We start from the raw sequence: 14,169 nt of genomic DNA on the forward strand, positions 1-14,169 counted from the left end.
GAGGAAGGAGGGGAGAGAAGGGAGGAAAAGGGGAAAAGAAAAAAAAAAAGGGTGAATGTCACTCCTCAGTGGGCAGACTCCCTCCCCAGTGGTCTGGGGGTGGCTCAGGGTAGGAGGAAGGCATGCAATGGGCCAGCATCCTCCCTCGGGTCTGGGTGCGGCCCAAAGCAACAACCCCCTGGTATAAATGAATAACTTAAATGTAAGTGTAAGAAAAGGGAGAAAGACGGAGGGGGAGGAAAGAGAAGGGGAGAAATGGGAAAAGAAAGAAGGGGAAGGAAGATATACACACTTGCCCCGCCTGTCCCCCGCTGGGGCCCCTACGCGTGCTGCTCTGGGCATGGGGGGGCTGTTTGCCTCTCTGCCGATACAAGTCTCCCCCTCACCCCCCACCGCCGCATCATTAATTCTGGGTGTATGTATGTGTATATGTATATATGTGTATATACATATATATAAATATATATATAGGGGTGTACGTGTGTATGTGTGTAGGTATGTATAAGTGTGTATATATATATATGTATATATACTTAGTATTATTAGGGCCCGAGCACCGAAGGCGGTGCGAGGCCCTATTGAAACTGAAGGAATTATTCTTCTTCTTATTATTATTTATCTTTTTCCCCTAAGATCGCATTTTTGAGGGCCTAAACAGGCTCAAAAAGTCCCAGATTTTTGCACACTCATCAGGTCTTGCGAAAAATTCGATATTTTATGGTCGTTACAAAGGGGCGTGGCAAAATGGCTCAATGGCGCCCCCTAACAGTTTTCAAAATTGAAGCCCCCTGCTTTAACTTTGACCTAGGCGTACGAAATTTGGTACACATATGTATCATGCCGGGACAGACAAAAAAGCCTCCTGGAGCAACCCCCTAAACCCAACAGGAAGTCGGCCATTTTGAATTGTATTTTCAAAATAAGGTCATTTTTGGCCATTTTCACACGTCATACTTTAACGAACTCCTCCTACAGATTTCATCGAAATGACTTCAAAATCGGTTTGTGTGAGCTCCACAACTGTGTGATCAAAAGTTATTAAAAGATCTTCGTATTGTTGAAGGGCGCGGTCGCTGCGGAAGGGCGAATTTTGATATCTCGCAACACCCACATCAAAAACCACGAAATTGCTATAACTTTAGCATAAATGGTTCGATCTGCACCAAACTTGCTGTGATGGATAATAGTCCCGCCCTGAACACATCTATGTCACAATATTCTGTGATTGTCATAGCGCCCCCTGGTGGCGACAGGAAATGACATGTTTTACTCTTTGAGGTCCTGCTCCAAGCACGTTGACCATATCCAACTCAAATCTGGTCAAACCGTCTTTAACATGTTGATAATCGTGTATTATGAAAATCGTGCCATGATGTCACACTGTCTTTCCGTGACGGAGCGGCGAAGTTGATGTTTCGCCAAAAATGAAAAATTAGCATTAACTTCACTATACTTAGTCGAATCTGCCTGAAACTTGACATGTGCGTTAACGGTCCAGGCCTGAACATGTGATACGAGTTTCGTTAATGGGCGTGGCCAAATAGTTTGGCCACGCCCCTTAAACATCAGCCCCTGCGGCACGTTTCACCGACATGCACGAAACTTGGTACACATATGTATCACACCCAGACGCACAAAAAAGCCTCTTGGACCCATTGCCCAAACCCAACAGGAAGTCAGCCATTTTGAATTTTGCGTCCATTTTTGGCGTTTCTCACGTGTCGTATTTTAACGAACTCCTCCTACAGGATTGATCAGAACGGGTTCAAAATCACTGTGTACCATCTAGACAACATTGTGATCAAAAGGTATTAAAGATTTACGCCCTCATTGAAGGGTGTGGCCGTCAGGTGGCGGCGAAGTTTGATGTCTCGCCATGAAACACGAAATTGCCATAACTTGGGCGGACATGGTCCGATCCCCACCAAACTTCACAAGTGTCATAGAAGTCCTGGTCTGAACACATCCACGTGACAAGCAGGAGACATACTCACAGCGCCACCTAGTGGCGTCAGGAAGCGACGTCGAATTCCTTAAGGGGACGTCAAAAGGCCGTGACAATCACAGAGCCTCTTCGCCCGGGGTGAATCCTGCCACGAGGCCGCGGCCGCCGGCCCCCCCGAGTGGCGCGGGGGTGCGAGGGCCCGTAAAACGCTGCTTGCAGCTTTAATTATTATTTATTTTACTTATCTTTTTTTTTTTTTCTTTTTTCTTTTTCTCGATCATATATTGCAGCTATCAAGATTATTATTATTATCATTATTATTATTACTAATATCATTATTATCATCATCATTAGTATTATAATATTAGCTAGTTATGATTGTATGGATACATCAATAATTCATTTTGAATGTTTGATTTCTTTATGTTCCCACATATACTCCATGTCTGCGTCATTTCACGGAACACTGGTCCACTCTCTCTCTCTCTCTCTCTCTCTCACACACACACACAGACACGCACACACACACACACACACACACACACACACACACACACACAGTACAGTTAATCGTTACCCCTAGACTTAACAATTACTTCTTTGTCCTCTGTATCTATATGTTCTATGTTATCTGTATTTGTCTGTGTACTTGTTTGTCATGTATGTATTTATCACTTTTCCCACGCGTTTCATCACCAATAAAAAAAAAAAAAAGTCTTTGGCCTCTTATTAGGGCCCGAGCACCGAACTGATGCGAGGACCCTATTGAAACTGAAGGAATTATTATTATTACGACAAAAGTAAATCGCTTATTTCAGGGCTTTAACATATTCAAAAACTCACCAAATTTGGCATACGCGTCAGTCGTGGTGGAAATTTACGTGTGATATGGTACTCGGTGGTGGGAGGTGCAGAATGGCTAGGCCACGCCCCTTAAACAACAGCCCCTGCAGCTTGTTTCACCGATGTGCACTAAAATCGGTACACACATAAAACACCCCCAGACGCACAAAAAAGTCTCTTGGACCCATAGGCCAAACCCAACAGGAAGTCAGCCATTTTGAATTTGGTGGCCATTTTCCACGTGTTGTATTTTAACAAACTCCTCCTACAGGTTTCATCGGATTGACCTCGAAATCAGTTTCTGCGAGCTTGACTACCTTGTGATCAAAAGTTATTAAAAAATATTCCACACGTTGAAGGGCGCACCCGCTGCGGAAGGGCGAATTTCGATATCTCGACAAAAAAAATGAAATTGTTATAACTTTAGCATAAATGGTCCGATCTGGACCAAACTTCACATGATGGATAATAGTCCTGCCCTAAACACATTTATGTAACAATATTACGTGATTCTCATAGCGCCCCCTGGTGGTAACAGGAAATGACATGTTTTACATTTTCAGGTCCTCCACCAAGCATGTTGACCATATCCAACTCAAATCTGGTCAAAAAGTCTTTAACATGTTGGTAATGGTGTATTATGTAAATCGTGCCATGACGTCACACTGCATTGTCTTGACGGAGCGGCGAAGTCGGATGTTTCGCCAAAAATGAAAAATTAGCATTAACTTCACTATACTTAGTCGAATCTGCCTGAAACTTCACATGTCCATTAACAGTCCCGGTCTGAACATTTGATATGAGTTTCATCAATGGGCGTGTCCGAATGGCTTGGCCACGCCCTTTAAACATCAGCCCCTGCGTCACATTTTACTGACATGCATGAAAATCGGTACACATATGTATCACACCCAGACGCACAAAAAAGCCTCTTGGACCCATTGGCCAAACCCAACAGGAAGTCGGCCATTTTGAATTTTGCAGCCATTTTTGGCGTTTTCCACGCGTCGGATTTTAACAAACTCCTCCTACAGGATTGATCAGAATGGGTTCAAAATCACTGTGTACCATCTAGACAACATTGTGATCAAAAGTTATTAAAACATTACGCCCTCATTGAAGGGCGTGGCCGCCAGGTAGCGGCGAAGTTTGATGTCTCGCCATGAAACACAAAATTGCCATAACTTTTCCATAAATTGTCCGATCTGCACCAAACTTCACATGGTTAATATTACTCCCGCCCTGAACATATATGTATGACAACATTCCGTGACTGTCATAGCGCCCCCTGGTGACAACAGGAAATGACATGTTTTAGACATTGAGGTACTGCTCCCAGCACATTGACTATATCCAACTCAAATCTTGTCAGGAACACAGTAAGACCTTGGTTGTGCTATATTGTGAAGAGCTCGGCGTATCATCAAATGGCAAATGACCTGAGAGCGCGGCGAAGGTCAGTGTTTCGCCAAAACACAAGAAGTGGCATTAACTTTAGTGTACTTGGTTCAATCTGACTGAAACTTTACATATTTGTTGAAGGTCCAGGTCTGAACATGTGGTATGAGTTTCATCAATAGGCGTGGCCATATGGCTTGGCCATGCCCTTTAAAATGCAGCACCCCCCATAGCAAGTTTCACTGAAATGCACGAAAATTGGTACGCACATGTGTCACACAGAGATGCACAAAAAAGCCTCTTGGATGCATAGGCCAAACCCAACACGAAGTCAGCCATTTCGAATTTTGCGGCCATTTTTGGCTTTTTCCACGTGTCGGATTTTAACAAACTCCTCCTACAGAAATGTTCCGACTGATGTCAAAACCAGTGTGTACCATCTAGACAAGCGTGTGATCAAAAGTTATGAAAAGATTTTTCTAGTTTTGAAGGGCATGGCTGTGGGATAGCATGTAATTTTGATGTCTTGCCACAAGACATGAATTTACCATAACTTTAGCGTAAATAGTCAATAAGAAATTCCATGTTTCTATATTTACATTTGGTGGCTGGATAACATTACATGCCAAATTGTTTGCACTATAGATGCCAACACCACCATGTTGTTGGCCTTGAATTTCAATCAATTTTGGGGTTATTACTATTGTATGATAAACTCCGTGGCTGACTTTGAAAACTATAACCATTTATGTTTACATTTTCGAAAGGGGGCACTTCAGGCAGCCACGTTTCTGTCACAGCAATACAGTTAAGCTGCAAATGCTGTGTACATGCCACCAAATCTGCTAGATGTCGATTTAAATTTTGCACATTCATCAAGAAGACATTAAAGGTATGTGTGTTGATGTTGTGCCTTGTAATATTTTCAACCAAGAAGGGAGGCATGTTTTCAATTGCATCCTTAATGCCATCTTTACAGTACAAAGTCTTCTCCTCAAAATCCTCTATAATCAACCCTGCCAAACTTCTAACACGACTTAAGGCCACATACGCCTGACCAGGTGCAAAGATCTTCTTCAAAGACACCACAGCCTTATCTACAGTGAGACCTTGTACTTTGTGAACGGTTAAAGCCCAAGCTAATTTAAGAGGAAACTACCGTCGCAATCCACCTTTGTTTGTGGCCTTTTCTTCTTCTGGATCAATACCGGTTGAACTAGCTAAATCTACTGAAACACTTGCAGATCGTTTTCTCCTCTGTGCACCAACACGATCATCATCAAATTTAACAAAGACTTTGAGAGGAAACTTACTACTCTCTGAACTAACTATGTGCGTGACAGTACCACAAACACCATTAACCAGACCATCGCTTACGTCTACATTTTTACACAACATGACACACGCATCCTTCCCCAACAACAACTGCTCGGACAAACACGTGTTCGGTGCCTTGGCATGATGCCCTTTAATTAATTCAAGCTTACCTGATTTTTTATCATTTATAAAATCCTGAGCATCTACCTGGATGTATTCAGGACACATCTTAAATTAGGGCTGGCCAACTTCGTCCTGGAAGGTCGTAGAGTGACGGGAGTAGGACAGAAATGATCAGCTCGACGATAGAATTTGAGGAACCTCACCTAACCTCGAGTGAAAAAACTGAAATATGGGTGCTACTCAATTATGGACGTCACTGTTGCGATCGGACGATTTTTCTGATCGCAGGCATCTACTTACCTTCAAAATCGGAGGATGTCAATTTTTGTTGCAATACCGTGAAAATAAGCCAGGTGGCGTATTATTCCAGATTTCAGATTCCTGATTCCAGATTCCAGATTCCAAAATTAGATAAATGGTCATATCTCCTTAAAAGAACAACATATCGAGGAGGCGTTGACATTTCTGGGGTCTACGGAGCGAGGGCTTTCCGACGCTGTGCTCGAATTTGTGATCGGACCAAGTTTGTGTCAAAAGGTTAGGGTAAGGAGGTTAGGCTGGGACATATTTCATAATACAGGCGATGCAGATGAAAACACACTATCTGTTGTATCTCTACCTGTCTTTCTTGCCTAACTCTGGAACTATAGGTACTACAAACTCCAGGGGGGTACGCTGCGTTTAGAACACACACAAATGGGGGGGTAGGTCACAGTCCCGTGGCTCTACCTCTTTTGGTTCATGAGTTACAGGCCATAGAGTGCCCAAAAAAGTACACATCGGGACCATGTCAGATCAACTCAGAATGCTCTGAAACGTGTTCTAAACCACTTTCTGCAGAACATTTTTCGGCTGTGGCAAATTTTCACTAAGTCTCAACTCCCATTCACTTGTATGTAGTGCAAGATTGTATCTATTGAGTTCAGATTTGTATCTATATGTTTTTGCATTGAATTAGATGCAATTGCTGAAGTTGGAATTTTCATTATAACTTCCCCCAGGAAACACCTACAGACGTGGGACCAGGCTCGACCGACAGTTCAAGACACGGGCTCTCACTCGATGCGGGTCCCGTGTTCCTAGTCCCGCCTCTGTGTACCGTCTTTGGCGTAGAGACTCGGGGGTGGGACCGTTGGATCAGGGACCCCCACAAATGGGGGGGTAGGTCAGGGTCCCGTGTCTCTATCTCACATGTTTGGCAACAACTTTTGAACGGTGAGTCCTAGAGACTCGGCGGTGGTACCGTTGGATTCAGGACCCCAAAAAATGGGGGTGTAGGTCGCGGTCCCGTCGCCGTATCTCCTTTAAGTCAGGAGTTAACTGGCATCCAGAATCGTATCTATGGAAGTGCAGATTTGTATCTATTTTACGCACCACCCATAGATACATTTCCCGAACATGCCCGTAACTCTCGAACCGTATGTGGTGGAGACTCGGGGGTGGCACCGTTGGATCCAGGACCCCCACAAATGGGGAGGTTGGTCGTGGTCCCATCACTGTATCTCCTCTAAATCAGGAGTTATTCGAGTTAGCCCAACTTTAGGGTTTTACTTTGTCAACTTTCCACTACTCCCATTGACTTGTATGGCTTCCAGAATTACATCTATTGATTTATATCTATCGTATGCATACCCCATAGATACAACTGTGGAAGATGTGTGTTCTCTGATAAATTGGTGTGATGCGAAGGCTGAAGAGAGGACAAACACAGTACTTGTTGAACGAAACTATTTTGTCTTTTACTTTGTAAAAAAGAACACAGAAACACACCAATAAATTTTCAGATGAACAAATATAAAAGAGAGGTAGTGAACAAATAGGACACACATACAAAATAAACATTAATAAATTCACACATTATTAACATATTATCTAACCCTTACACTACTAAAATACTGATTAAGAACATTGCACGAATTTTGTTTTTAAGAACCTACAAAAATGAACATGAATAAAATACACACATTAAAAAAATACCATCTAAATCCTACACTACTAAAACACAGGTTTATTGAGAACATTGCACGAATTTTGTTTTTAAGAACCTACAAAAATGAACATGAATAAAATACACACATTAAAAAAATACCATCTAAATCCTACACTACTAAAACACAGGTTTGTTGAGAACATTGCACGACTTTTCTGTTTAACACAGAAATGAACATGAACAAATTGACACATTTTAAAATATAACAGAGGTATTTAACACAAACATGAGGTAGTGAATAATTATGGTTGTATAGAGAATCATCAAGAACAAGTAAAAAACACAAACATTTCAAAATGTCTAAGGTGACATGGATGCCTAGGAATAAGTGGGGCCGGAGAGCTGGCTCTCCGTCACAACGACCGTGGCGACGGTGAGATCGATGCCTTCAGGTGCCAGACAGGCCGGAGTGTCTGACACAAAATGCGCTGGCCCGTTGGGGGGTTGCGGACTGGCGATATCGGAGGGAGGTGGATGAAAGTTTGTCTTCCTGCCATGGTTGGGCCCCGATCCCGGGCCCCCCAGACTAGGCCCGATCTCTTCCTGCCGCACCACCTGCATTATTACCCTTATTTCTTCTCCCCCCTCTTTTTTCCATCTTCCTTTTTTTTCTCCATAGTGGGGACCATTGGCTTTTAGGCCCGCGCTACCAATTCGAGTAGGAATATGCACTCTAACCCAACCCTACCCTAACCCTAACCCTAGTCGAGCGGGGAGAGGGGACGGCCATAGATGATCTCTTCCAGTGCCAGCTCGTACTGGAAGGTCTTCCATGCGGCATTAAACCGTGCGACGCCGACATTGGCGCTGTACACTTTTGCCAGGTCTTGCACGAGGAAATGAAGTACGTCGCGAATTACAGACAGCACGCCGACACCTGAGTTGTCCTTGAAGGGCACAAGGAAGCTTATCAACTTGGAAGTGCTCGGACGGATTCATGTTACACATGACCTGGCCTTGGAAGCGCACAACTTGCTCTATCTGGCACTGCAGCTGACCTGCCATCCTGTCATGGAGGTCACGCATGTGCCGGATGTAGTTCCCCGCTCGGGACAGGAGGGACGTGTGGAACTTGGGGTGGGAGAGGCCACAGGTAAAGATTGCACCACTCACAGGATGCTTAAAAGGCATCTGGACGTGGGCGTGTGGGGAGTCCACGTAGAATTGGACGAACGTGAGCTTGCCGTACGGGGACAGGCAGTCCAGCAGTTCACGTTTAACGTCCATCTTTGCATTGTCCAGATTGCTCTGGAAATTTACTGCCTCGTGCATGCCCAGTGCAGTGAACAGTGTGCCCTTGAATCCAACAAGGTCCTCCAGCCCACTTCTGGAGAACAGAATGTTAACTTCAGGGTCCTTGGGCACAATGTTACAGGCAAAGTGCACGGAGACAGACCGGATGTTGGTGGGGTCCACGATGTCAGTGATGTCCAGTTCCTCGACATCTTTCTGGCCAAACTGGTTCAGGAAGAGGACAACTTTGAGGAAGGACAGGCATTCGACTTCTCTACGGCTTTGTCAAGGGGGGAAATGATAAACTGTGCATTCCTCCTCAAGACATGGAAGCGCGAGGTGTCGACAGTTGTCTGCTTCTTAATGGTGGGACGACACTTGTCCTGCGGAGACAACTCTCTGAGCAACTGACGGAAGTTGTCGCCCACATCATTAAGGAGCTCAGTTGCAAGGACGCTGTACAGGTCTTTGCGCAGGAGCCTGGTGTCAGGCCTCTTCTGGCTGGCCGGCAGGACAGTCATCAGAAGATGGTACCCACCATCCACGTAGCTGAGGGTATGCCCTAAGCAATTGCGGAGGGCAAGCAGGCCATCATTGCTGAACCTAGATAGGTCAACATGTTTTTTAATGAAGTGGTAGTGGGGGAAAGGTTAAGGGTGGACAATTTGGGGAAAAACGGGTAATGAAGGCCACTTTGGAGGACCGTGAGCCTGTGGAATTCAAATACGATTCCGTCAATATCGTAAGTGAAGTCAAAGACGGAGGAGGCTTCAGGGACGGTCATGGAATGAATGGCGATGCTGACATTGCCCTTCAAAAACTCCTCTATGTCGAGGAATTCGCCAACAGCACTCAACACATTTATTGTGTTGTCCACCCCCACATCTTCCAAGAAGCTCGTACAGGCCATTTCTCTCTTTCCCAAAGTGATCACAATCCCAAACCAACCAAAAAAACCAACCTACAACTGAAAATTTAATGATTTTACAATTTGGGACTTGCCTGACCTACCTATCAACCTCTATCAGGGTGCCGAAAAAAAATTTTTCAATATGCACATCATCGGAACTGGCAGGTCGCCAGGATTCCAGGAATGTACTTTTTATGAAGATCGGACGTTCCTGAGTGGAGTTATTAAGGAAAAACCTGTATTTTTGATACCCATGATGCTTTGCGCTGAAAAAGTGGGCGTGTCGGTTTACATTTCTTCAAATAACTTTTGTTCTGGACGTGTTAGAGACTTGGAACCAACTCCTACCCCCCCATTATCGAGGGCGGGCTTTCCAACGGTACCAATCCCGAGGCCGTGCGACGTCGGGAAGTGCGCGAAATTTGTGAATTTTTTTTTTGCTGTATCTCGGGAACCGTAGGTCGTAGAGACACGGGACCAAGACTGGCTTGTTCAGCATGGTCGAATTAGGGTACACGCCACCCACTGGCGAGTCTCTAGAATGCACGGTTCCCGAGTTATAGCGAAAAAATGCTAATTGACTCAATCCGCAACTATTTAATTTAATAACTCGGGAACGGTTGGACGTAGGGACTTGAGATTTTTTCTGGGGGCGTTTGGGGACAGGCTGAACCTGTCTGTAACATGTTCAAAGTGATGTGATGACTGTTGTGCAACAACTTTTGAACGGTAGGTCCTACAGACTCAAGGGTGGTAGCATTGGACTCAGGGTAGGCACAAATGGGGGGGCAGGTGATGGTCCCAGGTCTCTATCTCACATGTTGTGCAACAACTTTTGAACGGTAAGTCCTACAGACTCAGGAGTGGTACCGTTGGACTCAGGGTAGGCACAAATGTGGGGTAGGTGAAGGACCCATGTCTCTATCTGATAAGACTTAGGAGTTATATGCTGTACAATGTCCAAAAAAGTACCCATAGAGCATGTCCAGTCGACTCAGAATGGCCTGAAACATACTCCTAACCAGTTTCTGGAAGACATTTTTGGCCTGTGACACTTAGTGAAATTTTCACTCCTCCCATTGACTTGAATGGGGAATTTTATTTTGGCCATAACTCGAGAACCGTACGTCGTAGAGACTCAACAAAGGTACCGTTGGACTCAGGGTAGGCACAAATGGGGGGGTAGGACTTGGTCCCATGTCTCTATCTGGCTCGGTTGAGGATGGGACTTTTGTCCCATCGACCCATCTTGGCCGTTTTAAGTTGTAGAGACACGGGGGTGGTACCGTTGGACTCAGGGTACCCGAAAATGGGGGGGGGGTAGCCGCCGTCCCGAGCTTCTAACTCACTTCTTGGAGGATGGGACTTTTTGTCCCCCTGTCCCCTCAAATTAATCCCAAGGTACTAGGACCTATGGGGCCAGACTTAGACACAAAAAACCATCACAACTTTTTCAAAGTTTGTCGTAGAGGGACGGGGGTGCCACCGTTGGACTCCGGGTACATGAAAATGGGGTGGGTAGCCGCAATCTTGAGGCTCTAACTCTTACGGTAGAGGATGGGGAAAAAGTCCCATCGTGGTTATTATACCTATACCCTAACCCTAACCCTAACCCTAACAACTGCTCATCATCGTGCTCATTTACTTGTCGATTTGCTGCAAATATGTGTAAAGCTGAGCTGACTTCACCCGTTTCACAACTCTTCAGTATTTCTATGTCGCTATCTAACATCGGGGTCCCCTTTGGATGAGTTCAAATCCTATTTAACAACTCCGCAAACACATTATCCTTTTGCCTGACTATGTCCTTCAATTCTACAACCTTAAACAGACTAGTAAACAAGTTAACACCAAGACTATCTACATACAGGGGTTCCCTCTAACTGGAGGCAACTGGAAAAAATCTCCTACAGCAACTACACTCACATTCCCAAATGGGGAAAAGTCACCAGTCTGTTTAATCTGTCTCAATCTACCATGAACGTATGCCAACAGATTGTGGTCAACCATAGATATTTAATCAATTATTAAAATTTGCAGATTACTATATTTAGCACGTAAAGAATTCAGCTTTTCCTCACCCAAAGGTGTGTAAGGTAAGCGAATATCTTTACCAATGCTAAATGCATTATGAATTGTTGTTGCATGCAAATTATATGCAGCAATCCCTGTAGGAGCAGTTAACAACACACAAATATCATCAGGATGACGACAAACTGTTGACAACAATCTAACTGCCTCATACTGAACAGCTCTTATCAAATGGCTCTTTCCTGTCCCTGCACCACCTGTAATGAAAACATGTAATGGGGTTGGATTTTTCCCCATTACCTTCTCTAAACATCACTGTCTAATCTGATAAAAAACAGACATCTGTACATCATTCAGAGACCTGATCAATGCCAAACCATCACTTCTGCACAAGATATTATCATTTTTTTCCAAATGTGCCATTTGTTTACTAGTAGCTGCTAAATCTGGAATAATGTCTACCTGTTCCTCCACTATCTGTTCTTTCCCTTTGAGCTCTTCTACACACTCTAAACGTTCCCGTTCCTGCTCCGGGCACAACTCACACCAAGCATCTTCAATTACACCATTACTATCAACTGAATTTTGGATATCATCCAACTCATCTGCACCTATTTCAAACTTCTGCCTATTGCTCTCAACAACTGACCTAACCGAACATACCAAACCATCACTAAGCCTCACCTGACCATTCTTATAAAACTGTTCAAATGACTCAAAGCTTGGAGGTTTTAGCTGCACATCTACACGATAGGGAAAGAACAACTGCAGACTACTCTGATGAAATAATTCAGGATTCTTTGTCAAAGAAAATTGCGCATACCGAACAACTGCAGGCTGACTACGTGTTCTTTTCAACACAAAGCCCAAGTCATTTTTCAACTTTATCCTATTATCAGACTTTTCACTTTTACCCAAAATACGATACTCTGATGCAAAAGTTGCTAAACACATGTCATTAAAAACGCGGTCATCTGGCCTATTCTTATAACGGTCAACTAAACTAGTCATCCACATGTCCTCTGTAGTGAGTTTCTGGGATGACGCTTTGTGCCTCAAAACACTCAAAGGTAAACTCATCTTAACTACATTATCGCCAGTTGGCACAAACACAACTTTCCGAGAACACTCTTTTAGATGCATATTCGTCAATCTATAAACCGCCTCTTGTGCACAAACATCTCTATTGTGTAAATATACACTTCCTAACTTCTTCATTGCCTCTTTTGCACTAACATTCCCCTCTTTAGAAGCCTCTCTCTGTGCATTCCCTAACAACAGTCCCATTTCCTTCTCGGCTTTAGATATATAAGAAATAATATACACTACACACGCACAAGCATAAACTACATACTGGGTATCCATATTGGCATTCCAGCACTTCAACAACGGCTTGCTATACTGGTTGATCCAAACCTCATTAACCTGCCTTTTCAACACAACTTCTGTCTTCCTAGAAAAACGCTGATAAGCTGCCTCAAAACTTGACTGACTTATCCCTAAACTTTTAAACAAGTGTTCCACACTGTCATAGCTAGCCGTTTCATCTGAAAGCGCCGTCTTGATTGCAGTCAAGATGAAACTTGCTTGCTCTTTTTTCATCTTACTACTCTTTTCCTCCTCTTTCTTATTACACGCGCATGACGACAACTTTTTGCCGTTCTCCACCGGACACTTACACATTTTGTCACACTCATCTTCACTTTTACTGCGACAAATAAATGTTCGAGTCGATACTGGCCTGGGAAAATTGAAGCGACAAACAGTCTTTTTCTTTTTACAAGTTTTTGAATGTTGCTTTGAACGTTGTTGTACTGATGACACAATGTCCAATAATGTGTCATCTTCTGATGGTAACTCACAAGTTATGTATTTATCAATAAACTCAATGACTTCTTCATCTGAATCCCTATCAATTTGTGGGGCATCCTGGACCCAAATCAAACAATGGATATGAGGGGATCCACGTTGTTGGAACTCCACTCTATAAAAGTAATCTTTTATTTTGCCAATTGGATGTGAGGGAGACAAAAGGACTTCCCTCACAAAAATATGCCATCGATAGTCGAACATTCTTGCCGCAGTAACAGAATTGCGACGCAACAAATCACACCTATCTGCCCATTCCAGGTCCTCAACTGTCTGCATTCTACCCTCCTGTTTCAAAACACTATTAATAAGATTTGTCCAACACAAATCTGCCGAAGAAAATGAACAAAACCAAGTCGGGATGCCAAGCTGACGAACACAAGCTAACAGGTCACGCTGTGCTCCCTGCCAAAAAGCTGGAGTACCTCTTATAGGTTTCAAAAAACGTAATCCATCATCAAACTCCGGCAACCTCTTCAATGACTCTTCACTATTCAGCATATCATCACT

General features: G+C 43.9%; 1 pseudogene; it reads right to left on the reverse strand.

The window, feature by feature from the left end:
- Positions 1-8,317: 8,317 nt before the first annotated feature.
- LOC146304375 (uncharacterized) lies at positions 8,318-9,759 on the reverse strand (annotated as a pseudogene).
- Between the last annotated feature and the right edge of the window lie 4,410 nt (positions 9,760-14,169).

This window comes from Lutjanus erythropterus, unplaced genomic scaffold (genome assembly GCF_056507025.1).
Source record: "Lutjanus erythropterus isolate fLutEry1 unplaced genomic scaffold, fLutEry1.hap2 Scaffold_155, whole genome shotgun sequence".
NCBI lineage: Eukaryota > Metazoa > Chordata > Actinopteri > Lutjaniformes > Lutjanidae > Lutjanus > Lutjanus erythropterus.